This window comes from Ascaphus truei, chromosome 3 (assembly GCF_040206685.1).
Source record: "Ascaphus truei isolate aAscTru1 chromosome 3, aAscTru1.hap1, whole genome shotgun sequence".
Taxonomy (NCBI): Eukaryota; Metazoa; Chordata; class Amphibia; order Anura; family Ascaphidae; genus Ascaphus; species Ascaphus truei.
The window spans coordinates 435,651,302-435,675,772 of record NC_134485.1 but is presented as its reverse complement, the minus strand read 5'-3'; the positions used below and the strand labels follow the sequence as shown (position 1 = coordinate 435,675,772).

The following is a 24,471-nucleotide window of genomic DNA, read 5'->3' as shown; positions in this document are numbered from 1 at the left end:
GCTGGGATAAAGTAATGGCACCGGGATGTTTATTAGGTTAATTATTGCCACTTTTTAAAAAAATGATCATACAATTACAGATATTACATTTTTTACATTTGTAGTATTTCTGCGGTTCTGCAAGCTCTGAACCCAACACCCACCACATTATATATACATTTGTGTAAATAGGAGAGCTATTGGATGTGACCAAAATGTTCTAAATACAACAAAAATAAATAAAAAGCCCAATGCTACATCCAAATGACAAAGTATTGTGATGGAGTCACTGTCCTAATGGACTAAGGAGCTAGTAGCTATGGGTCTTTCCAGCTCTCAGAGTTAATCCCCTAGAATAGCCAACAGCAGCTGCTGCCTAATTAATCAGTCTGGATGAGAACGTGTTTTAAGAGACACATGAAGCTGCCAGACTGCCAGACTGCCAGCCAGCAAGGAAGGCTGTCACAGTTCCTTAGACCCGCTGGACAGTGGTCGCGGAGTCTGCTGGGACTGACTGGGTTGACAAACCCAGGAAGAAGAAGGAAGGCCATGAGACCGCGCTGAAGCGGGGATGTCTGTTCAAAACCTGGGCTAACAGATAAGCAAAACCCTTTATTGCTATGTGCAGAGACTGTTGTCATTGTTGCATATGCCAGGGCATTTTTTTGGGGTGGGAACTGGCTTACCAGCCATCCAGTTAGTAAGGGTTAAAGTTACAGTGTATTTAGTTTTCCCTAATGGGAATAGGTGTTATTTTTATGAGTTTGTTTTGATTTAAAGTGACAGTGTTTAAATATGTGTAGTGTCACTGATGGAGAAATAAATTGCTGAAGGTTGAGGGCTGAGTGCCCCTTGTGTGTATATACGTGTTTGTCCACCTTTTATACAAAACATACCCTAGAAGATTGTCAGGAAGAGGCTGGGAAAACGGCAGTGCTACATAAATATAGTTATATAGTTAGGACCGGCAAAGGGGCCATGCCTTGGTGGGCTGCAGGCTTATAACGCTTTGGCCAAAGAGTTTAACTAAATGACCAATACAGTCCCGGTTCTTGGGGCTCTGTCACAGTTTTTTATTCCGTTTGTTGTGCACGGGCCTCCGGTCGGTACTTGCCGGTCGTTCATGCGCATGCGAGATCGCTGCAAACTGATCCGAAAGGTCTCACCATCGGCGCCACCAAATTCTTTGATGGATTCCCCAAACTGAACAACCTATTTGTATTTTTTAATCCTTCGATTCCAAATAACTCGGCCTCCTCTGAAACATAAACAAAAAACCCTCCCAATAGCCGAACCACACCAGGCTGGCCTCCTCTTTACTGGGATAGTGACCAGGCCGCACCACCATCCTTTCTACACTCGCTGGTGTAGTGGTTAAGCTGGCCGTTATGGAAGCATCAGCAGATGCTGCTATCTATTGATCATGCAAACTAGATACTGGGCTAAGTATAGGATAACAGTCCAAATGTATACCTACTTGGATTGCTATATGTACACATTACCTACATCTATATACTGAAAGAAGACGCCACACTTTAATAATTACCCTGAGCACAATCACATTTTAATGGTGCTATTCACTGTATATATTATTATCACTCACTTATTTTGTTTTATTAAATACTAGCTGAGAGACCCGGCGTTGCCAGGGATGTAATGTTCCCGCTCCTCTCTCTCTCTCTCTTCCCCCCTCTCTCTGTTTGTCCCCCATTCACATCAATCCAGTCTCCCCCCTCCCTCCTTTACAGCTTCATGCAGTGTGTGTGCGCGCGCGCGTCAGTGAGTCTGACGCAGAAACACAAACACACACAGACTGAGTGACTGACGCACACACAGTCAGTGTGTGCGTGTGTGTGTGCCTCAGTCAGTGTGTGTGTGTGTGCGTGCGTCAGTCAGTGTGTGTGTGCGTGCGTCAGTCAGTGTGTGTGGGGGTGTGTGCGCGCGCGTCAGTCGGTGTGTGTGTGTGCGTGCGTCAGTCAGTGTGTGTGTGCGTTCATGCGTCAGTCAGTGTGTGTGGGGGTGTGTGCGCGCGCGTCAGTCGGTGTGTGTGTGTCAGTCGGTGTGTGTGTGTGTGCGCAGTCAGTGTGTGTGTGTCAGTCAGTGTGTGTGTCAGTCAGTTAGTGTGTGCGCGCGTCAGTCAGTGTGTGTGTCAGTCAGTCAGTGTGTGTGTCAGTCAGTCAGTGTGTGTGTGTCAGTCAGTGTGTGTGTGTGAGAGTCAGTGTGTGTGTGTGAGTCAGTGTGTGTGTGTGTGTCAGTGTGTGTGAGTCAGTGTGTGTGTGTGTGTGAGTCAGTGTGTGTGTGTGTGTCAGTCAGTGTGTGTGTGTGTGTGTGTGTGTCAGTCAGTGTGTGTGTGTGTCAGTCAGTGTGTGTGTGTGTGTGTGTGTGTGTGTGTGTGTGTGTGTGTCAGTGTGTGTGTGTGTGTGTGTGTGTCAGTGTGTGTGTGTGTGTGTCAGTCAGTGTGTGTGTGTGTGTCAGTCAGTGTGTGTGTGTGTGTGTGTGTGTGTGTGTGTGTGTGTGTCAGTCAGTGTGTGTGTGTGTGTGTCAGTCAGTGTGTGTGTCAGTCAGTGTGTGTGTGTCAGTCAGTGTGTGTGTGTGTGTGTGTGTGTGTGTGTGTGTGTGTGTGTGTGTGTGTGTGTGTGTGTGTGTGTGTGTGTGTGTGTGTGTGTGTGTGTGTGTGTGTGTGTGTCACAAACAGTGTGTGTGTGTGTGTGTGTGTGTGTGTGTGTGTGTGTGTGTGTGTGTGTGTGTGTGTGTGTGTGTGTGTGTGTGTGTGTGTGTGTGTGTGTGTGTGTGTGTGTGTGTGTGTGTGTGTGTGTGTGTGTGTGTGACAGACAGTATGTGTGTGTGTGTGTGTGTCAGATATTGTGTGTGTGTGTGTGTGTGTGTGTGTGTGTGTGTGTGTGTGTGTGTGTGTGTGTGTGTGTGTGTGTGTGTGTGTGTGTGTGTGTGTGCGTCAGTCACTGTGTGTGTGTCAGTCAGTGTGTGTGCGCGTCAGTTAGTGTGCGTGTGTGTGTGTGCGTCAGTCAGTGTGCGTGCGTCAGTAAGTGTCTGTGTCAGTCAGTGTGTGTGCGTGCGTCAGGGTGTGTGTGCATGTGGCTGTCAGGGGTTGTGTGTGTGTGGCTGCCAGGGGTTGTGTGCGTGCATCAGTACGTGTGTCAGTCAGTGTGTGTGTGTATACTTGGCGTTGGCCGGAGGCGGGGCGTGAAAGGCAGGGGGAGTGAGCGCCGGGGAGGGGAGTGTGATGGGGAGGAGGAGAGGTGTGTGTGTGTATACCCGGCGTTGGCCGGAGGCAGGGGGGGGGGCGTCAAAGGCAGGGGGGCGTCAAAGGCAGGGGGGGGGCGTCAAAGGCAGGGGGGGGGCCGTCAAAGCCAGGGTCGTCAAAGGCAGGGGGGGGCGTCAAAGGCAGGGGGGGCATCAAAGGCAGGGGGGGGGCGTCAAAGGCATGGATTCCTCCCCCTGCATTTCATCACCTGGCAGCATGCCGCGCTCCTTGGGCTGCCACTGGTTCTCTCCCCCCTCGTGGCCTCCGCCGACTCCCGGTGGCACAAAGGAGGTATTAACTCCCTGCCGCCCTCCTCCTGCTCCTCGGGGATGTTGAGCCGTAGAGAGCGTGCTCTGGGAGGTGGGGGGGAAAGAAGTGGGGGGGGGGAGAAGTAGGGGGGGAGAAGTGGGGGGGGGAAGTGGGGGGGGTGGAAATGGGGGAGCGACACACACGCGACACCTACCTGTACTTCCGGGCGCCGCCATCTTCTCACTCGGCGCCGCGAGGGAGGAAGGCGGTCCTTTCGGGCGCCGCCATCTTTCCCGCGCCCTTCTTTTTTTTTTTTTAAATATCTTTCCTTTATTGGTGTCATACAGCGGGTAGGTACATGTTGCAGAAACTGGTTAACAAGCCAACTTGTATATACGGCGCAGTACATGTACATTACATGGGAGAGGTAAGCGACACACAATAATCCCTTTTCCTTTTTTCAGTGATGAAAAGAAGAGGGGGAGACAAAGGAAGGGTGGATAGTTGGGAACGACTTTGGGAAGAGAGAGGGGGAGGACGGGGGGGGGTATGGGGGGGGGGGGAGGATTTTGAGGTTCGTTGGTCGGGGGGGGGGATGGGTGTTGCTGTAAGGTTTATGTGGGGGTTGGTAGTCCTGGCCAAGGTTCCCAGACTGAATAAAATTGTGGGGTTTTTTGTTTCAACATTGCCGTCAGTTTTTCCATAGTCATAATTCCGTCTATCCTAGAGATCACTGTCCTTCTGGAGGGGGCTTTAATTTTCTTCCACGCCGCCGCAACACAGCATCTCGCAGCCGTCAATATTGCCGCTGTGAGTCTGGCAGCAGGGGCAGGGAGGTTGTCGATTGGTTTTCCCAGCACGTAGGTCAGCGGGTCCAGGGGTATTTCTATATCCAGGGTCTCGGTCAGGAGGCCCTGGATCCGGGACCAGAATCTTTGGATCTCCGGGCATGTCCACCAAATATGGGACATGTCCCCCCTTTGACCACAACCTCTCCAGCATTCATCTGAAGTGCCTGGGTAGATTTGGCTCAGTCTACTCGGGGTCAGGTACCAGTGAAATAATATTTTATAGATGTTTTCTTTTGTGACGGAACAAATTGATGTTTTGGTGGCTGCCTCCCAGATATCCTCCCAGTCCTCAAGGTCCAAGTTGGTATTTAGAGCTTCGTTCCATTTCTGCATATACAGGTGATTGGGGGGGGGCTGGGATGCCTCGAGCGTTTTATATATCTCCGATATGAGGCCCTTTTGGTATTCGCCTTTGAGGCAGAGGGTCTCGAATCTGGAGCGTGGCGGGAACTTTAGGGTAGGGGACTGGGTTCTAAGGAAGTGTCGAAACTGTAGGTATTGGAATGTGGGTAAATCGGGGGACGAAAATTTAGCTCTTAGTTCCAGGAGGGGCATGGCCTCGTCTTTTTCCAGCAAATCCGCAACCACTCTGATGTTTAAGCCTTGAAATTGGCTGAATTGGGTTCGGGCACACCCGGGTGGGAAGTCCGGGTTTCCGAATAAGGGGGTCAATTGAGAGGGGGTTGAAGCTAGGCCGTATTTCCCTTTGGTTTTTAACCATGTCGACAACGTGCATCTCATAGCCCCGAGGCCGAGTCTCAACGATTTCTTGTTTTTGTGGGATGGGGACCACAATAGAGTTGGGAGGGTGTTCGGGGACGCGTGGTGTGTCTCTATCTCCAGCCAACAATTGGAGGTGGGGGGGCTGTTCCATACTACCGCCTGCCTCAATTGGGCTGATTGGTAGTATCGGAGTATGTCCGGTGCCCCCAGGCCCCCTCTCGTCCTCGAGGCCAAGAGTACTGACCGTGGGGCCCTGGCTCTCCGTTGTTGCCAAATAAACCTTAGGATATGGGCCTGGATATTCCTCAGTTCTGCTAATGGTACAGGGACGGGGAGGGTCTGAAAGAAGTAGAGTAAACGGGGTAGGATATTCATTTTGGTGGATACTATTCTTCCGAACCAGGAGATCTGGTGGGTTAGCCAGGTCTCTAGATCTTTTAAGATTTGGCGGAAGAGGGGGGGGTAGTTAATTTGGTATAATGAGTTATATGAGCTCGCTATTTTAATTCCAAGGTACTTGATATGGGAACTATTCCATTTGTATTTAAATTTCTTTTGTAGGGCTGACCAAACGGGGTTCGGTAGGGAGATGCTGAGCGCCTCCGACTTGTCAGTATTGACTTTATAGTCTGACAGTTGGCCAAATTCGTTGAGGAGTTTTTCTAGGTTAGGGAGGGAGGTGAGGGGGTCTAACATGGTGAGGATTATGTCATCGGCGAACAGGGATATTTTGTATTCCCTGTCTCCGATTGGGATACCTTTAATAGTGGGTTCAGTTCTAATTCGGGCGGCCAGGGGCTCTATGGATAGGGCGAAAAGTAAAGGGGAGAGGGGGCAGCCTTGTCTAGTGCCGTTTTGTATTTTTATTGGGTTGGAGCGGCCTCCCGGGAGTTTTAGTAGGGCTGTTGGGTTAGTATAGAGGGCCCGGACGCCAGCAAGAAATGGTCCGGAGAAGCCGAATTGGCTCATCGTTTGGTCGAGGTAGGACCATCTGATGCGGTCAAAGGCCTTCTCCGCGTCGAGGCTTAGTATCAGGGCCTGGGATTGTTTGAGGTGCACGTGGTCTATTATATCAATAATTTTGCGGGTGTTGTCAGAGGCCTGTCTTCCTGACACAAATCCCACCTGGTCTATATGAATTAGTCTTGGGAGAATAGGATTCAGCCTGTTTGCGAGAATTTTGCTGAAAAGCTTGAGGTCGGAGTTTAGCAGGGATATTGGGCGGTAGCTGCCGCATTGAAGTGGGTCTCTGCCCTCTTTATGTATAATAGCCAGATTGGCTGCTGACATAGTGTCTGGGATTTGTTGATCCTGCATGAAGGAATTGTACATTTCTAGGAGATGAGGGGACAGGGGGCCTACAAATTTTTTATAATAACCGTTGGTAAATCCATCCGGTCCAGGTGTTTTAGCTATTTTAAGTGAGGATATTGCTTTTTTTAGTTCCTCTTGAGTTATTTTCTTATTTAAGAACTCGAGTTCTTCTTGTGTGAGGGATGGGAGGTTGCATTTGGTTAGGTAGTCGGAGGTATTTTTGGCGTTATCCTTTGGGTGGCCAGTGGGGGGAAGGTTGTAGAGATCCGTGTAGAACTCTGCAAACTCACTTGCGATATCTTTCTCATTATAAGAGATTAGACCGCTTTTAGTCCTGATCTTTGTGATCTGGGTCTTTGCTTTCATGCCTCTTAATTTGGAGGCCAGAAGTTTGTCCGCTTTGTTGCCCCTATCGTAAAACCGCTGTTTTGTCCATTTCAGGGCTCTCTCTACCTCGTCAAGTTGAAGCAATTTTAGGTCGGATCTCGCTTTCTCGAGTGCTCTGAGCACCTTTTTCGATAGGGATAGCTTGTGTGAGCGCTCTAACGCAAGAATTTTATCAGTAAGTTCATTCTGGGCTTTCTGTTTAAGTTTTTTCTTGTAGGAGGCTATTGATATGAGTTCCCCTCTGATGGTGGCTTTGTGGGCCTCCCATAGAGTTGCTGCCGAAGGTACTGAGCCTTTGTTTATTTGGAAAAAGGTGAGCAGTTTTTGCTTAATTGTTTTGACTACTTGTGGGTCGTTGAGAAGCGAGTCGTTAAGTTTCCAATTATATGTTAATGACTTGACGAAAGGCAGAGAGAGGGTGAGTGCGATAGGGGCATGGTCGGACCACGTTATTGGGCCTATTTCGGAGTGGGAGGATGCCTGGAGAACATTATTGGTGCCTAGAAAATAGTCGATCCTCGAGTAAGACTGATGGGGGGTTGAGTAGAAGGAGTAGTCCCGCTGACCCGCGTGCTGGGCCCGCCAAATGTCTGTCAGAGAGTACTCTCTGAGGATATCTTGGAATTTTTGGGCTTTTGTCTGTAGTTGGGTGGAGTATGGGGCAGTAGTTTGGTCTGATCTGTCATGGTCTGGACTAAGTACCATATTTACGTCTCCGACAAGGAGAAGGGAGGAGAGCGTCGATTGGTCGAGAGTGCTAAGGAGGTTCTGTAGGAATTGAGTTTGGTTGGCGTTTGGGGCATAAATATTAAGGATAGCTATGGGGGAGCCTGAGAGCGTGCCTTGGAGTAATATATATCGTCCCTCGGGATCTTTGATTATCAGCGTCGGGGCAAATGGTATATTGTTTTTAATCAGGATGGCCACCCCTCTTTTCTTGCTGGGGGAGGAAGCAAAAAACGCTTGGGGGTACGTGTGGTTAAATGTGTTTGGTGGGTCTGTGTTGTTATAATGGGTTTCTTGAATGCAAATTATATCACCTTTAGTCTTTTTAAATTCTTGGAGGGCTAATTTGCGTTTGCGGACCGAGTTAAGGCCTTTGACATTCAAGGAAATAATTTTGATCGACGCCATTAGTGGGGGGGGGGGTCTCGGGGATAAGCCCCTGTCCCTGAGTTATTCCCATGTCAGGGTTGATTTGAGCGTCGGGGTGCATGTGCGGGGGGAAGTTTCTGGTTTTCCCGCGGGGGGTGCTGGGGGAGGGCCGACGGGGGGAGGATGGGGTGGAGGGGGAGGGAGGGAGGGGGGGAGGGAGGGAGGGGGGGAAGACACAAGAGGACAAGAAAGAGAGTGGGCGATCCTGGAGCCCGAAAAAGGTTCCTCTTGACATTCTGGTGTCAAGGGGCTGGGGTGCAAAAAGACCCCTAGGAGAACTTTCGGGGCGTCACTCACGGACCGCAGCCAGTAAGAAGGGTCCGGCGCCCCCATCCTATTGCTAGTAGGGGGGGGGGGGGGAAGGGTCCTAAGTAAGGAGGGAGAACTCTGGTTTACGGAGGCCTTACTCTCCTACGGTTAGTACTATAACTGATCTTTTACATCCTTTGCGAACATTGTTTCCTTTTTTGTGTTACGTTCTTGTTTCCCCGGGGGGGGGGAGGGGGGGAGGGGGGGGAAGAGGAGGGGGAGGGGGGGAAGAGGAGGGGGAGGGGGGGAAGAGGAGGGGGAGGGGGGGAGGGGGAGGGGGGGCGGAGGAGGAGGGGGGGGAGGAGGGGGGTGGAGGAGGGAGGGGGGAGGGGGGGAGGGGGAGGGGGAGGGAGGGGGGGGGGAGAGGGAGGGAGGGGGGGGAGGGGGGGAGGAAGGGGGGGAGGGGGGTAGGAGGGAGGGGGGGGAGGAGGAGAGGGGGGGGAGGGGGGGTCTGGTGTTTATAGTTTGCGCTGGTAGGGCAGCATTACTCTTTAGTGGGGGTATGTCCTCAGGTTGATTCCCACATTAACCTTGTGATTGTACATTGATATGCAGTAAGCAAAGGTGGATATACATGCAATATTTCGGTTTTGAGGGGGGGAGGGTGGGGGGAGGGGAGAAAGAGGGGGGGGAGAGGGGGGGGTAGGGAGGGGAGGTGTGGTGAGAGGGGGAGGAGGGAGGAGGGGGGGATGGGAGGGGGGGGCAGGGAGGTGGGAGCATATAGGATACACATAGTTGGCAGCTGGTTTAAACATTACTCTCGGGGGGAGTTCCATTCCCAGGCCGAGGTCACTCTTATACATTGCTGTTTGGCTATGCATTTATACATTGATATGTAGCATTACCGGTTGGTTTGACATAAGACATTTCTCCTCTAGGGGGGGGGGGGAGGGGGGAGGAGGGGAGAGAGGGGGGAGAGGGGGGGAGGGGGAGGGGGGGAGGGAGGGGGGAGGGAGGGAGGAGGAGAGGGGGGGGAAGGGGGGGGTCTGGTGTTTATAGTTTGCACTGGTAGGGCAGCGTTACTCTTTGGTGGGGGTATGTCCTCAGGTTGATTCCCACATTAACCTTGTGATTGTACATTGATATGCAGTAAGCAAAGGTGGATATACATGCAGTATTTCGGTTTTGAGGGGGGGGGGAGGGGAGAAAGAGGGGGGGGAGAGGGGGGGGAGAGGGGGGGGGTAGTGAGGGGAGGTGTGGTGAGAGGGGGAAGAGGGAGGAGGGGGGGATGGGAGGGGGGGTGGGGAGGTGGGAGCATATAGGATACACATAGTTGGCAGCTGGTTTAAACATTACTCTCGGGGGGAGTTCCATTCCCAGGCCGAGGTCACTCTTATACATTGCTGTTTGGCTATGCATTTATACATTGATATGTAGCATTACCGGTTGGTTTGACATAAGACATTTCTCCTCTAGGGGGGGGGGGGGGGAGGGAGGGGGGCAGGTGGGGGGGAGGGGGGGGAGGGAGCATACATTATTCGTGACCTTGACATTTTATTTAAACATTGCTCTCGGGGGGAATCTCATTCCTAGGCCTAGGGGTCTCTTGCATTATGTCTTTTTCATCTAGTCAGTCAGTATTTGGTCATACATTGGCATATAACTATACAGACTGGATAAACATAGTACCGATGGTTAAGCATAGTACAGGTCTTCTCTTGGGGGGAGGGGGGTAGGTGGGGGGGGGGAGGGCTGAAAGCTGTCCGTGGGGGGGGGGGCGGGAGGGACACTTGGGGGGTTATCTAACATAATAATTTGTCTGATTAGTGAGGGGGGGTGGGGGGGGGCATATTGTATATAGCCTTTTCTAGGATTTGGGAATTATCACTGAGGTGGGGTTAGTTTCGTGCCGGGATGTTGTTTGGAGGTGTATGGTTGAATCTTGAGGCTTATATGATGTGTCAATTGCTGTGATGTGAGCTGTTGTGTCTGGTGCTACTCCGGTTCTGTTCAGGGGGGGGGGGGTGGGGGGAAGTATACGGGGCGGAGAGGGGTGAAGGGGGGGGCAAGGGGAGACAAGGGGGTTCAGGAGGGGGACCATACAATTGCGGGTTCAGTTGGGAGCCTTATAATTCTGGGGGGGGAGTTTCAGTAGGGGTGTTCAATTGGGTCTAGATCTTGTACACATATATCCTCGTTTTGGCGGTAAGAGGGGAGAGGGGGGGGGGTAACTCGGGGGGTCGTGGAAAACCAGAGAGGTAGGATATCTTATATACCTTTGGGGAATATCGGGGTACATCATAAGGGGAGAGAGAGAGGGGGGGGGAAGTTTCTGTTTATACAACCTGCCCCTTGTGGAAGAGGGGGGGGGGAAAGGGTGGCTCCGGGAACGAATCCTGGGTTGCAGTGTCCATAGCAGGAGTCTCTGGCTCTGTTATCTTGGCGTGCGGGCACATTGAATCAGGAATCCAGGGCACTTCATGCTCGTCAGGAGCACCGACCAGGTGTGCCTGTGTAGGTGTGCAGCAGCTGACCCGCGTCTCCGGAGCCCGGATCTTCGTTGGTGCAGCTCTGGAGCACGTAAGTGTCACGAGAAGACCGCGTCCGGGGAGGAGCAGCGCGGATGCCGTTTCCTCCCGTTGCAGTCCGAGACACCACGGGTGGGGCCTCTATTCCCCTCGGTCTCGGGGAGAGACAGAAAAGGTGAGTGGACGTTTTACTCGTGGGGGGACGGGGGGTAGGAGAGGGCTTTGGGTAGATAGTGGCGGGGGGGGAGGGAAGAGAGGAGGGGGAGAGTGGTGAGGAGTGGAGGGGGGGGGGACTGGAGGGGGGGGACTGGGGGGGGGTGGGGAGGGGGAGATAGTTCGTGGGGTGGGAGTTGCGGGGCCTCTCGGGGCCAGAGGGGTGCTTTGTGCACTGAGGGTTCTTGCGTTGGGTGTTTGCTGTTATCTTCAGGGCCTCTGGGTCCGCGTGGGATGACTGTGGGGGCCTCTTGTGTTTTTCTTGGGCCTCGTAGTTGTCTGGATCATCCGGATTCACCGTTGCCGCTGGCTCGCCAGTCTCTCCGATGTTCGGGGGGCTTCTTGTGGGGGCGTCTCTGACGTCTCCTCGGTATTGGGGCGGCTGCTCTTCTGTGGTGGGAGAGGGATCCCTAGAGCTTTCAGGAAGTTTTTAGCGCCTTCAGGGGTTGTCACTGTGTGGTGGCGGCCATTACGAGCACCACTAATTTGAAGGGGAACCCCCAGCGATACTTTACCCCCTGGTCTCTGAGGTAGGAGGTAAGTGGGCGCAGCGCGTTTCTTTTATTCATTGTTATCTGGGAAAGGTCGTTGTAGAGTTGGATTTGTGCCCCGTCCATGGTCACAGTCCTCATTTCTCTAGCCGCCGCCATGATGCGGTCTTTAGCAGAGTATGCGTGCATTCTCAGCACCACATCTCTGTGTCGGTTTGGGTCCGATGATTTCGGGGCCAGGGCTCTGTGGGCACGGTCCGTGTGCAGGTCATGATCTGATAGATCAGGGACGAGCTGCAGAAAGAGTCTGCGGAGGAATGGTTGGAGTTCTTCGTGAGAGATAGTTTCTGGGATGTTTTTGAGGCGGATGTTTTGCCTTCGCTCCCTGTTCTCCATGTCCTCTAACTTGTCCTGTATATGCTGAATCGCCTCTCCACATCTCAGTACTTCTTCGCGTGTCTCAGCCTGTTCATTTGAGGCTACCTCCATCTTAACCTCCAGGTCTTCCGTCCGCTCCGTCAGTGCTTCTACTTCTGCCCGGATGGTTTGGAGGGCCTTTTCCGTGTCCTCTTGAACTCCCCTCCTCATTTTAATAATTAGGGCATCAAAAAAGTCTTTATTTAGGACGGGGGGATCTGAGTCAGTCGGGCTCTGTCGGCCGCTGCGCACCTCGTGCTCCGGTTCTTCTCCGGCGCCATCTTGCTCCTCGGAGCTGATCTCAGCTAGGCGTTGCGCCGGAGCGAAGAACTTGGTGACGGGGCATTGACTCTTCCTCTGCGGCTTCCCTGCCATCTCTCCAGTGTGAGTTCTCGGGGTGGGATCGATTTTCGGGGGGTTTGGGGTGGGGAATAAGCTTATTCTATTATTTATATTGGTGAGGGCGCCGGGAGCTCCTCCACTAGCAGACCATCGGCTGTGACGTCACCGGAAGTCCTTTCCCGCTCCCTTCTCTCTCCCTCTTTCTCCGTTCTCCCCAGAGGGGAGGGACGAACAGTGGACAGGAGGGGGGGACGAACAGTGGACAGGAGGGGGGGGACGAACAGTGGACAGGAGGAGGGGGACGAACAGTGGACAGGAGGGGGGGGATGAACAGTGGACAAGAGGGGGGGGACGAACAGTGGACAGGAGGGGGGGACGAACAGTGGACAGGAGGGGGGGAACGAACAGTGGACAGGGGGGGGGGGATGGACAGTAGACAGGAGGGGGGGGGACGGACAGTAGACAGGAGGGGGGGACGGACAGTAGACAGAGGGGGGGGACGGACAGTAGACAGGAGGGGGGGGACGGACAGTGGACAGGAGGGGGGGACGGACAGTGGACAGGAGGGGGGGGACGGACAGTGGACAGGAGGGGGGATGGACAGTGGACAGGAGGGGGGGGACAGTGGACAGGAGGGGGGGGACGGACAGTGGACAGGAGTGGTGGGACAGTGGACAGGAGGGGGGGGGGAGTGGACAGGAGGGGGGGACAGTGGACAGGAGGGGGGGGACAGTGGACAGGAGGGGGTGGGCATTGGACAGGAAGGGGGGCAGTGGACAGGAGGGGGGGCAGTGGACAGGAGAGGGGGGGCAGTGGACAGGAGGGGGGCAGTGGACAGGAGGGGGGGCAGTGGACAGGAGGGGGGACAGTGGACAGGAGGGGGGGGCAGTGGACAGGAGGGGGGGCAGTGGACAGGAGGGGGGGGCAGTGGACAGGAGGGGGGGGGCAGTGGACAGGAGGGGGGGGCAGTGGACAGGAGGGGGGGCAGTGGACAGGAGAGGGGGGGCAGTTGACAGGAGAGGGGGGCAGTGGACAGGAGAGGGGGCAGGGGACAGGAGGGGGGGCAGTGGACAGGAGGGGGGGCTGTGTACAGGAGGGGGGCTGTGTACAGGAGGGGGGGCAGTGGACAGGAGGGGGGGCAGTGGACAGGAGGGGGGCAGTGGACAGGAGGGGGGGCAGTGGACAGGATGGGGGGCAGTGTCGCACACACGCAGTCATACACACACACACACACACACACACACACACACACATACACACACACACACACACACACACACGCCGCAGGTGGGGGGGAGGTGGGGGAGCGACACACGCGACACCTACCTGTACTTCCTGCCGCCGCCATCTTCTCACTCGGTGCCACGAGGGAGGAAGGGGGTCCGCCATCTTACGCGCCACGTGGCAGCCTGATCCCCCGCCGGGGAGGGAGTGGAGCGGGAGGGAGGTGAGTGAAGCGGGAGGGAATGGAGCGGGAGGGAATGGAGCGCGAGGGAATGGAGCGCGAGGGAATGGAGCGCGAGGGAATGGAGCGCGAGGGAGGAAGGGGGTCCGCCATCTTACGCGCCGCGTGGCAGCCTGCCTGTTCCCCCGCCGGGGAGGGAATGGAGCGGGAGGGAGTGGTGTGTAGCGGGAGGGAGGTGAGTGGAGCGGGAGGGAGGGAGTGGAGTGGGAGGTGAGTGCGGGAGTGGAGCGGGAGGGAGTGGTGTGTAGCGGGAGGGAGTGGTGTGGAGCGGGAGGGAGTGGAGCGGGAGGGAGGTGAGTGCGGGAGTGGAGCGGGAGGGAGGTGAGTGCGGGAGTGGAGCGGGAGGGAGGTGAGTGCGGGAGTGGAGCGGGAGGGAGTGGAGCGGCTTCCGGGCGCGTCTTAGGTGGGCGCGTGTCCCCCCGCCGGGGAGGGAGTGGAGCGGGAGGGAGGTGAGCACCGGGGAGGGGGGGAGGTGAGTGTGATGGGGGGGGGGAGAGGACAGAGGTGTGTGTGTTTTTTTTTTTTTTTTTTGGACCTTTGGCCCGTCACTCCGCCTCAGGCCAATGAGAGGTGTGGGGGGCGGGCCAAGGGGGTGGTGTGAGTGTGTGAGCCCAATAAGAGGTGTGCGGGGGCGGGTGGGCCAAGGGACCAATGAGATTGCCGCTAGGGACGCAGACATACAGTGCTTTCAGAAATATATAGTAGATTCTGCCAACATTTTAATATATACACAATAAAGGTTCATTATTAACTAATTCATTACAACAATTTAATTGTATATGAGAGGGCAGCATTCAGAGACCTGTTTTCTTCTGTTATTTATCTCTCTATATATTCCTGTTTTGCACCTCTATTATAAATACTGTGAATCTAATATTGTGACGATAGGGGTAGCCGACCTTCATAATAACTTTGAAGCCCGGCTGGCTGCCCCTAAAAAACGTATGTAAGGGCTACCTGTGTTAGCCCATAGGGCCAGAAAGTGTGTTAATGTATCCCCTGTAACCACGTTGCCTTAAACTGTCCCTGTGAATTTATAAGCTAGGGGTGTCCTGTGTGTTTAGGAACCCTTATAGGAAATAGCTGCAGGACCGGTGTGCCGGGAGGGGGTAACCAGGCTCTATAATAAAGCCTGTGTGGTTACCCCTGCTCCGTGTACAAGGGTCCCAGAGAGTTAGCTCTTGGGCCCAGTAACCTTGTATGATCATATTGTACTTTGTGTAATAAAACCAGTTTTTGTGTTTTCCCCTTTCCGGGCGTGTGTTAAGACAGAGACACAGTGGTCACTGCAGAGTTGTATCAGAGGTTTGGGACCAAACCTCATCATAGACATTATTATCCGCCCTAGGAGGGACGGACCCCTTAACCATGTCACTGCCATTAATTCATTTTGCTCCTACAAGGGATAAACTCCCTAAACATGTCACTGCCATTAATACATTTTGCTCCTAGGAGGAATTGACTCCCTAAACATGTTACTGCCATTAATACATTTTGCTCCTACAAGGGATTGCCAGTTTAAACACAAGTTTTAAAGACCAAGCTCTCTTCCTAACGTCAGAAAATACTGGTGTACCGGTTATATTTACTTAGTAAAAAATCAGAAAGGCCGCGCAGATCAGTGAACAAGCGGGACGGGGAGGCTAAGCAGCAGAAGAACCCACATCTGTGTCTATGCATCTCTTACCCCTAAACTAATCTCAAGTTTTTCTGTAATGTATTTTGTTAATAAGGAGATTATTACCTAATGCTGAAGTACTCACTCACTTTGTATTAATGGGCGATAGGACGAACCAAAAAAAAAAAAATCAATGTTTATGATGAGCCAAACAAACATAAAATGCACCCACAAATGATGTTAAAGTTTAGTAAATCAGTGCAGGGATTTCTGGGTGAATAAATAGGCAGGGTTTGTACCTTACCTGTGACAAGCAGGTGTGTCCCTGTCCCTGTGTATTCCTGATGTGCTGCGCCATCACCCTTCACCCTCACACAAGAGCACAGATACAGCCCTGTATCCCTGGGAGTGACTGAGGAGATACTGAGGGAGCTGGACAGAGCAGAGCTGGAGGCGATAGTGATTCGGGTGGAATTCTGCAATGTGGTGTATTTCTGGGATCCATTCACATTCCAGTAATATAAAAATCTCCAGGAGCTCTGTGCAGCTTCCAGGGTACAGGTCATCTCTGCTGTGTGACCCGTCTGCAGGACAAGGGACGGAGGGGTCTGCAGGACGCGGACATCAGCTGCACCTGTGTGAGGTATGTGACCATTAGAGATGCAGATATTTTTTACTCAGGAGATTTTCCATACTTATTCCTATTATATGCAATACGATACCGTTTGGGAACGAAATCAGCAGGCAGCACTCCAGAATTGATCAAACAACTCTTGTTTGATCAATTCTGGAGTGCTGCCTGCTGATTTCGTTCCCAAACGGTATCGTATTGCTTATATTCCATTATAGGATATGCACCCACACCAATAACTTTTATTATGGAGTGCCTTTGGTTCCTTTCTATGCTATTCCTATTATATATATATATAATTTTTTTTTCTTAAATTCATATTTTACATTAAAATCTTTTTTTTTTATATATATATATATATTTTAAGTTTTATTTAGCAAAAGACAACAATAATGAGGGTAACTTCCCAAATGAATAACCTTAAAATGATCTGTATTAATATTAAACCTCATCTGCCATTTATTTCCTAAAGTAGCAGTGGAGGTTTCTCCGAGGCACTCGTGCGAGATGGTCCACAAGCAATGAAAAAAATGGGGTACCCAAACTCGTGGAAAAATAATAAGACTTTATTAAGAACATAGACAGGTGGTTAAAAAACTAGTCCTCCCACGCGTTCCACGCAGAATATGCGCTCTCTCAAGCAGGACAGCTCTTTCTTTTTTATCTGCTATTTATTTCCTAAAGCCAGGGTTAGAATACACAGACATGAGGGTCAGGATATAATGCAGACTTGGGATAATGTGTGTCACTCGCAGTGTGAGCTGCAGGGTAATCGCTATAGAAAGATCACTGAGAAAGGGAACCAGTGATACAGTCCGAGCCTACACATGTAACGTGGGACATTGTGTCCCCAAAAAACACAACATATTCCGTTACTACGCAGGAGACCTGAGAGTTTCCATAGGATTCAGTGCCAGGGCTGGTCAGAATATACCAGCATAGCTCCCTATTACACGGCAGAGGGGACAATGATGTCTTCTACATCTGTATGATGCAACAATGGGTTTCTCTTGTGACACATAATTATCTAACGTTGTACTTGGCTATTGTTATTAGCCTTCCTCTGGATCATTATAAGCGCAAATACCAGGTTATTAAACTGATTACACTACATGTGGTATGAGTATCTCACTCGGTTATATTTACCTAAATATTAAATGAAGTTTTTTTCTAACAAAACTACTGTACCATGTTACTTCTGTAAGTAAGGTGTGAAATGAATGTTGGATTCCACTGATACTATAGAAGGAAAACCTCGCTCTAAACCCCTTGCTGGAGAAAGCGTGCTGCCTAGGGATAGTAGGGATGGCTAGATGTGTGTATCAAAAGAAAATACACTAAAGAGTCCCTTTAGTAGGCGCACCGCAGACCTTTATGTTATAAATGGTCAGGGGTGAAAATAGTGTACTATGTTCATTTTATTTAATTTTAGTAAATCGTGGTGTAATTAAAACAGTATACAGTAGGTTCTATATACTGAATAAAAAAGACAACTAAGGTCTATTCGTACTCTCCCTTATGTCTCCTGTTGTTCTTATGTACTAATCTTACTCGAGTTAAGCTCCAGAATTATCTGTTGATCTTCAGGTCCCTGTGTCCCTGCTCCAGACCCTAGTATCCGTGTTACAGATACATATAGTAACACATATCTTGTGTAGATATAAAGGGGGTTCTATATTTCCTTCAGGGAATGGGTCAGGTTCTGGGTACTCCCTTGTACCTGTTAATATAATGAATTTTAATTCTTAGAGTTCCCTGTATCCCTGTTCCATATATAGGTTTCCATTATACTGTATGTTTAAAGGCCAGAGACTGTAGTGGCCACAGACAACAGATATAGTGGTTTGTCGGGGGTTAACTGTATGTAGAAAGGACCCCTTATTGAGCCATACAGGTTATGGGAATATGTAATCTCTATTGGGATTATTCAGTTACATATATAGCAGAGAGGCTATGTTGCTACCAAAAAAGCCTTATTGGTTTCATTTTTTGTTAAAATCCGAAACGTGATGGTTATTGTGGGGTTGTGTTAGATGTTCGTACTAAGTAGCAAGTATACTGGCACCGAATGTATAATTGCTAATATAAGCAGTAGGAAGCAGAGCTGAGGCGCTCCCTGTGTATAGTTAGATACTTTTTTCAGGCATTTGACAACCAGTTGTAGTTGTGACCAGTTTATTATACACTGGCGACACACTTTATTCGAGCTCGGCTAGTCCCACGAATTCGGGTATACCTGGGTGTATTGAGGTTTGTGACTGTTTTCTGCCCGAGTGCATTGAGGTATTTTCCAGGCAGAGATTGAAGCATTTTATTCCCGCTGGCTGCAATACTGCACAGTATATATATATATATACTGCATTACAATTCATGAATTTATGCCATCTGGTAGACACGTGAAGCATTGCAGCCTATTAAATCCTAATCATTATCATTTAACAGATCAGCCGCCCGTCAGCCAGGCATGAACCCAGGCTGGGAAGGCAAACACAACGGGGCTTGTCAGAGGTGAGGAGCGGCGCATTCCAGGTATCTGCCAGGTACAAACTGGGTATTTGCTCGAATAAAGTGTGTCGGTGCAGTATGTGTCTTTTGTAAAAGCAAAGGCACTGTGGTTCCAATATAGTCATTGTTATATTGTTGGCATGTACATAGGTATATATATATTGCCCCTGTGTAAGTATACACTGCGCATGCGTGGGAAATATACCCAATGCATTAGCTCTGTCCGTCTAGTCCAGGGGTCAGACTGCGCATGCGTCAGGGAAGGAGCCGGCTGCCGCTTCGGTTCGTAAGTATATTATGACTCAGTTAATCCTCAAGTGCTCCTAGATTGATATAAAGCGGGCAGCATAGTGTACATGTTCTTAGGAAAAATTGTAGCAGGCTGGCTACATTTATTCTAAGCGGAACGGTGCCCCACGTGGTGCTCTATTTTGGAGTGCGGACCGCGCATGCGTCACACACGGGGAAGATTGTGTGTATAAAAAACACTGGCTGTATTTATTTCGGACCTCGCAGCATCCCAAATAATGTACTTGATGTTTCTGTCATAGGCAGATAGGTACAACGTTTGTGATTTGGGATGGCATACTGTGTTGAAACTGGTTTTATTGTGGTTGCACGTTTGTCATTTTTTTCCCTTTTTGCTCTGAGCGGGATAGTGCCTCACACAGTATTTTCCTTCAGTGTGTAGACCCTATATATATATTGCAAGCGGGACTATGGTCTAGCCTATATTCTGAATTTTTCACACCATTCAGGTTTTAATACCAGTATTTGTAGTTGTGTAAATTGTAGAAAGCAGTGTAGATTTGGTGTTTATCACACTGCTAGAATACTTGCTGCGTTCACTTTGCATATACTGTGCTGGGTGTCTCGTTCATAAGGAGATCAAAGTTGGTAAGTCTAATTTCCCCCTCAGAGGCTGATAGTACCGATTTAGTATCCCAAAGATGCACTGCCCTATGGCAGTGCTAACACCTCTTTAAATGGGTGTAACAGGTTGGATAGTATAGTTTCGTTCTAAATGAACTGCAGGAGGTTTGGGGTAGAGTAATTACTTGTCGGCAAAAGACCCGACATGCCGCATGTTTCGTCACTTCCTGTGACTTCTTCCAGGGTGGGCGTAACTGCGTTCTCACTCGCTTTTTTGTACCCAGTGGTTGCCATAGCGATCGTGAGACGCATATTGCCGATATGTGGTGGTGCATAGATACTGCACCCTTGTCTGACCAAAGTAAGTAGGATATACACTGTATTGAAGTGTGTGGATTGGAGGCTGAAACCTATAATGTAAAACACTTTATTAACTGCAAGAGTAGAGGGATCATACACCTGGCAACCTGTAAATGCGGAAAAAATATGTAGGGAAGACAAAGAGAGAACTTCGAAGACGTATCCTGGAGCACATGGGATCCATAAGGAACGCACTAGACACCCCTATTTCTCGCCACGTTAGAGAACATCACGCAGGGAACATGAATACACTTAGTTTCCAAGGTATAGATCATATCCCCCCTAGTATCGGCAGGGGCAACTGGGACAAGAAACTCCTGCAGCGTGAGGCCAGATGGATTTATCTGCTCAACACACATTACCCATCTGGCATCAACGAAGGGTTTGTCTTTACCTCCTTCCTGTAAGCACTCTCTCTCACTCATCTCAATGCACAGAGAAATCAGCCTCCAAATCCACACACTTCAATACAGTGTATATCCTATATATATGTATATGGTGAGGTGGAAACAGCGCGCGCACAGGAAAAACGAATACAAAAATAGATTAAAATGCGTCTAGAATAATTTCAAGCGACCATATGGATTCAATATAATCAGGGTGGTAGAGGGAAAGATTGAAATGATAATAATAAATGTATTCACTTACACGGCCATGTGTGCGTGGCCGTGTGAGTGAATAAATGTATTATTATCATTTCCATCTTTCCCTCTACTCGTTGGTTCTTTCATCACCATTGTGAAATGATTAATTAAAATCCTTTTATTTTTTACCTGGAGTTGCCGTCAATTAATTTTTTCTTTGGATGGCGTTTCTTACGGTAAAGAACCCTTTCCTTTGTTGCTGGTAAAATCTCCTCTTCTCCAACCTAAAGGGATGGCCTGAGTCCTTTGTACTGCCCGTGGGATGAATAGTGCTTTGAAAGCTCCTTGTACTGTCCCCAAATATATTTGTATATAGTTATCATATCCCCTCTTAGACGCCTCTTTTCTAATATAAATAAATCTAATTTAGCTAGCCTCTCCTCATAAGTTAGATTGTCCATCCCCTGTATTAATTTGGTGGCTCTTCTCTGCACTCTCTCTAGTTCCATAATGTCTTTTCTAAGGAGTGGTGAAAGGGACGGTGAGAGGGTAACCAGGCTTAATAATAAAGGTTAAGCCAACTTGGTTGCCCCTGAACCGTGTTTTGTGGTCCTAGAGTATCAGCTCTTGGACCTAGCTGTCACACATGCATTACTGTGAGTGTGTGTAAATTATGCGACAAAAAGAATGTATGTGTTTTTGCTTTTCCAGGAGCGCCAGCAAGCAGAGATTGCAGGGCTGGGAGTTTCAGGGTGGGTTTTGCGGGCACGTCGCGTATGGGATGCTATAAAGATGGCGGCGACACTGGCATCCGATGACCCATACCGGGGCCTGTAACTCGGGAAGCAGGGGGTCCCTGATCCACAAATCAATGCGGTTATGCTCAGGGGACCCCCTGCTCCCGCACACTATTATTAAAAATACATTAATGCTGCCTCATTACCATAGCAGATAGATGCAAAGGTAAGGAATGATTGTTTATTTATATGTATGTTTTACTCATACACTGGCGACACACTTTATTCGAGCTTGGCTAGTCCCACGAATTCGGGTATACCCGGGTGTATTGAGGTTTGTGACTGTTTTCTGCCCGAGTACATTGAGTTATTTTCCAAGCAGGGATTGAAGCATTTTATTCCCGCTGGCTGCAATACTGCACAGTATATATATATAAACTGCATTACAATTCATGAATTTATGCCATCTGGTAGACACGCGAAGCATTGCAGCCTATTAAATCCTAATCATTATCATTTAACAGATCAGCCGCCCATCAGCCAGGCATGAACCCAGGCTGGGAAGGCAAATGCAACGGGGCTTGTCAGAGGTTAGGAGTGGCGCATTCCAGGTATCTGCCAGGTACATACCGGGTATTTGCTCGAATAAAGTGTGTCGGTGCAGTAGTGTAGATGTGCAGAGGGTCTCCGGAGCTGAACCGCTTTGGTTTTAGGTCCGGGGACCCCCTGCTTCCCGAGATACAGGCCCCTTTAGGGGGTGCCGGTATCCCTCTGCTATGTTTACATTCCGCGGTCACGTGATCGGGACCTTAAATGCAGGAGGATAGCGGCACCTCATAACGGGGCCTGTATCTCGGGAAGCAGGGGATCTCGGACCTGAAACCAATGCGGTTCAGCTCCGGAGACCCCCTGCACATGTACACTATGAATACAAATTGATTTAAAATATTTGTTATTTTGCCGAGGTTTGCGCAGAGAGAGCGGCGGATCTCTCTCTGCTGCAGACACATCTCGGCAGGGGACAGCGTATCGCCTGGTTATCGGCAGACAGACTGTCTCGCCACCGGCTACTCGGCGTGTTGCTTTTGCAGTGATTTGCCAGGGATTCGGCCCTTCCTGAATACTGCGAGGGCAACACGCCAAAATCATGTCTATATTGAACCCCTGCCGAGAGTGCTTTTTCGGTGCTTACTGCATCGAGCCCATAGTCTGAATCCAATGCAATGACTCCTTCATGTCTCCCAACTATAAACACAATATGTTAGAGTGCGTCAAATCAAACTTTCTTTTTTTACCGTGATACACGGACCCAAAGTGTTAGTAACGCTGATAATTTAATCAGTGACCACTGGACAGGACACAGACTTCCACGTTTAATTAGTTACACACAGAGATTCACTGCATGACACAGCCCTGTCCCTGTTATTGAAGCTCACAGAGGTTGGATCCTATCCCCATTGGTTTAAAGCCGGGCCCTTCCACTGGCGGCCGGCGGCCTGGCTAGTTCTGTTCATTTAATTGAACTTGCCTAAACAGCCACAGCAGACACTCACCTGTGAGCTAAGCAAATGTAACATAATATGGCACAGATGTTACAACTCCCTGCACAATGTTTCAGTATCCCAAGTTGTGTTTAAATGTATTCAGCATTGCATTATAATACTGTTGTGGACCTTCTGTTACTAAATGTTTTCTGACCCGGCCCCTTTGGAAAACTAGTGGCAGATCCCTGATTTTAAGTACTGAGTAACATACCTGTGTGCAGGAACCCCAAAAGCAGCAGCATCCCAGTATAAGGCATTATACAGTGTGCTGGGCAGGAGACGTGTGCAGGGCAGATCTCTGTTACTATAATATGTCGTTTATTTCCATCTAGTTATTAACTCCTTCAAGGTGAGCAACACCCTGCTCATCCACCTGCTGACGGTCAACTTCTTTCACTAATGGGTTAACATTGTCACTGATGGCCGGAGCTCTGCTGCCCACATCAGGTATCAGATGACAGGAAAACCACAAGGTCAGAACATGTCGGTGTGACAGCTTAGGTGTGTGCGGGTCTGTATGTGCTGTACAATAGTGTGGAAACTTTGACGGACTAAAAATGTGAATTTAAAAACTGCACAGAAAAAAATTCAACTCAGTGAAGAAAATAAAAATGTGTGCAATACTACGACATAATGCCCATGATAAATTCGGGGAGACCCAGTTTAACACTGAACTAAGAAAGGAACAGACATTATTTTCCCTGATTTAATATATATCCGCAAAGCTAATTATACGCAAACACATTCACTGTCTCATTGGGGGAGACATAGCATCATGATATATTAACGCAACACTGCAGTACTTTCTCCTTTTTTGCATGTATTTTGCATCCTCCTATTAACACTAATGGCCTGTTCAGTTAACATAATGCTGTATACAGGTGAAAATATCACTTAGCATAGTGTTATTGTCCTTTGTGGATACATGTTAATGCTTAATGTTATGTTAGGATTACCTAGCATTACTGTACATACCTGTCTGCTTGACAGAGCGTTGTGGATCCTGGCCCTGGAGTAAGTTCAGCCGCCACATGCACAGGGTGCAGGCTTCAGAACGCGCGGGTGCTGATATTAGCAGCAATAATACAGGCTGTGACAATGTGCGTGCTTCTGGAGGTTAGCTCTGTGACGGTAAGGGGGGAACCAGGCTCCCAATAAAGGTTTAAGCCTGTTGGTTACCTCTGTTTCATGTATTGTGGTTCAAGAGTGTCAGCTCTTGAGTCCAGTAACTGTTTATCCATACTATGGGGCCTATGCAGTGTAGCCCTGTGTGGTTTTGGGCTATATTTCTACCCTCCTCCTGGCAGTAATCCATGTGTTAGGGCAGCTTTGCCAGGAGTTATCATGGGTTTCCCCCACCTCAAGCAATTGCAGTGAGGAAGTGAAGGCAGGTCACCTGTGATATGTCCAATCAAGAGACACAGGGGCGGTGCCTGTTGAAACTACTTAGGGCATTGCACTTCCTATTTAGACAGTCTTAGTACAGTTGGAGAAGTGTAGGAAGGAGGATGAGTAGAGCGGTTAGAGTTAGAGTTTAGTAGGTGGACCATATACCTCATACCCTGCATAGGGGGTAGGGGAAGAGCTAGACCCACTCTGGGTGGCCCTAGGCCCAGATTGGAGTCAGGGGACATCCTTAAAGGAGGACAGCTGGCTGTGTGCAACTGTCTACAAGTGTATGCTGTGAAAGAGACAATAAAGAGACTGCACTTTTATACAAGCTCCTGCCTGAGAGTGGAGTATATCAGGAGGAGGGGGACACAATTCTTCTACAGGTACTCCACCCCATACTGCCCTGTCCTGTCTTCCCCCATGTCACCACGGGAGACACAGGCCCCCCTGTAGCCAACAGGTATGCACCACACTGAGACATGTAGCCTGAGCTTAAGACACCCTAGGACACCCTATGTGAGATTGGGGGGGGGGGGGAAGAGGGGGTAAACAGGTTACAGTTAGAGGCGCTGCTGAGATAAACAGGACAGGTTTTCAGCAAA

The 24,471-nt window shown here is 49.9% G+C and overlaps 1 long non-coding RNA gene across 1 annotated transcript in view; it reads right to left on the bottom strand.

The window, feature by feature from the left end:
* LOC142491220 (uncharacterized) overlaps positions 1 to 24,471 on the bottom strand; it is a 175,621-nt gene that overhangs the window by 2,670 nt on the left and 148,480 nt on the right. Inside the window, exon 2 of the long non-coding RNA XR_012800351.1 lies at positions 15,548 to 15,877. This is a non-coding gene — a long non-coding RNA (uncharacterized LOC142491220). The remainder of the gene's footprint in view (positions 1 to 15,547; positions 15,878 to 24,471) is intronic.